Source organism: Mastomys coucha, unplaced genomic scaffold (assembly GCF_008632895.1).
Source record: "Mastomys coucha isolate ucsf_1 unplaced genomic scaffold, UCSF_Mcou_1 pScaffold11, whole genome shotgun sequence".
In the NCBI taxonomy this organism is placed as follows: domain Eukaryota; kingdom Metazoa; phylum Chordata; class Mammalia; order Rodentia; family Muridae; genus Mastomys; species Mastomys coucha.
In genome coordinates, this window is record NW_022196893.1 from 31,318,480 (window position 1) to 31,321,200 (window position 2,721).

Below are 2,721 nucleotides of genomic sequence, written 5' to 3' on the forward strand. Positions count from 1 at the left end.
AGAGAAGGAAAGGAGAAGAGAAGGAGAGAGTAGAGATGAAGAAAGGAAGAGGGCAAGAAGGCAAGACAAGAGAACAAAGAGCAAGAAGGAGAGGAAGAAAGGAGACAAAGTGAAAGAGAGAGCAAGAGAGGGAGGAAGAGGGCAAGAGAGCAAGAGAGGAAGAAAAGAAGCAAGAGAGGAACAAAGAGCAAGAGATAGAGCAGGGGGCCAACCCACCATTTTACTTTATGAGGTGTGGCATGCCTTGTTGTGGTCATATGACTGGGTGTAAGGTCCAGCTAGAATGCTGGGAGCTTGGGGCATTGTCTGCCTGATAGAGCACACATCTCTTGCGGGGGCTGATGTGCGGGGTTGTGACTGAAACAGGAGCCAAAGACTAAGGAGTTATAGCTGAGCTCCTTCTGCCCCCTGCAAGTAGAAACTGACCACTGAGGCTCCAGGGCTCAAGGCCAATTACTCGACTGAGCCTAAGTTGCCTGAGCAAACCACTGCCCCACAATTCCCCCTTTTTGTTTTTAAGAGAGAGGTGTCATCAGAACAACTGTCTACTATGTTAGGTGATGTGGAAGTATCAGAAGAAGTCATGTAGGACAGAAGAGTAACACAATGAAGCCAGAGGGTGAGGACTGAAGGTAAGGCAAGAGATTAGAGAATCAATTGTTCCATGGATAATACAGTTTGAGGGTAAAAACATCAGTTTTGAACAGCAATTAATTAATTCTACATAGACATTATGTTTTCCTTACTATCATATAACCTCCCCCAAGTTCAGCAGCCATTTGCCTTCGGCAAGAGAGCTCATCTGTAGCTGGAAGGTCCGCAGTCTGATGTCTGACCTCTGTGGGCTTCGGAGTGAGTCTAGGGAGCATTCAGTCAGATGAGGTATCTGGAGGAAGGGCGCTCTGTTGTCTTCAGGCCCCAGGAGAAGGCATGGTGTCTGATGGATCTGGTAGCTGCAGATACTATCCTCCCTCATGGGGGTAAACCTGTAGAATAATTATGACAAAAGAGCAGGACCTTAGCAAAAGATTGTCTGCAATGGTTTGTTTGGTAGCATTTTTAGGATCTTAGAAAGCAAGGATTTGTGAGGGATTTAGTCCTGAAAGGAATCTTTAAAGTCAGCTTCAGGTGGCTAAGGAAGAAAATTCATGTCTCTGGAATAGACAGTAACAGTTTGTCTGTGAAAGGAAACCGGTGGTTAAGGATTGAATGATGGCAATCAGCATAGTTGATTTGACCTGTGGAAGTAGATTAGGTGACTTAAGATCTCTTAAGCAAGTTGAAAACCTTTTGGCTTTGCATCGCTATTGTTAGGGAGAAAAATAAAGGTTTAAATGGAGAAACAAGACAATTTTGGGTTGAGAAGCGAAATTTAGCTCTTCCTATAGGAGGCACAGGGAACGAAACCTCAGTGCAGCAGTTTTGGCAGGCTTAGATGGGTAGGGTGTGCATGCAACAGGCAGGCTCTGTACTCCCCTTCCGTCTTTCCGTGAAAAGCAAGAGGTGAAGTATATAATCCTTGACAAACTTTAAAGCATAGAGTTTGAGTGACAGGCTTTTAGCCAAATCTGCAGCCTGTTAGCCAGTGAGAGCACGCTGCAGATTAGCTGACAGGAAGGAGGAGCAGCTCAGAGCACAGTGGCTGCACTGAGGTCTGGGGGGAGGACCAAAGAGAAGACTTTTGTGCCATTTTGGAGGGACACAAAGCAGCGGCGGAGCCTTGCAAGGGGTCCATGGAGCTGGAACCTGCGTTTCCAAGGGAGGGGGTGGAAGGAGAGAGAGAAAGGAACGCCCAGCTTTTGAACTGTGTAACTCAGTATTTCGTTAATTGGTTCCGCCTCCAGCTTACGCCTGCCTTCCACCCAGGTCACACTCCATGGGGTGCAGGGCCACATTTCTCTTTTTCTTGCACAACTAGGGCCACCTCTTGTGCCGCTGTGGGCCACCCCACAATGGCAGGGGCTGCTTGCGCTTCCTACTCCCGGCTGCAGTGGCACAGGTGGCTCATGCTGCCCCACAGAAGTCAAGAAGGCCACCTGAGCTCCTGACACGGTCCCATGGGGGGCCCTGCCCTTCCTGGAGCAGATGCACTCTCTCTGTGGCCCCACTTGCTGCCCTGCTACCCCAGGGGAACTGGCAAGCTGAGTACAAGCACCCGGGCAGCAGAGGGACACAGGATAAGGGTAATGTGACCTTACACTCAGGCCAGAGACGCTGAGCTCTGAGACAGGGAAAGTGTGGATTGTCTATCTGCGCACTTCACCTCTTCTGGGGGGTGAAGGGTTCCCAGCCTGAGGGAGGCAGAGGTAACAAACAACTGTGTGTGTGTGTGTGTGTCCATGTGTGTATGTGTGTGTGTCCGTGTGTGTGTGTGTGTGGGGGGGGGTCCATTGGCCTTCCAGGAAGCCAGGAATGTTTGCTCCCAGCCACTGGACACCACAGGCACCCTGGAGCTGGGACCTAAAGGAAACAAAGGGGATGGGGGGGAAAAGGTGCAGCTCTTCTGTTAGCACAGGTCTAGGGGAAGACTGGTGTTAGGAGATGGCAATAGGGAGCCACGTTCAGGCTTGTTTATGAAGGAACACCATGTGTAATCTGCACATACTCCACTAGAAATTCTTCCATTACGACTAAGTTTGTGGACTCACTACTGGGGAAACTCACCAGGAAATTGTGTACGACACTGCATAACTCAAGCAAAGCACAATAGGGTGGTGAAGG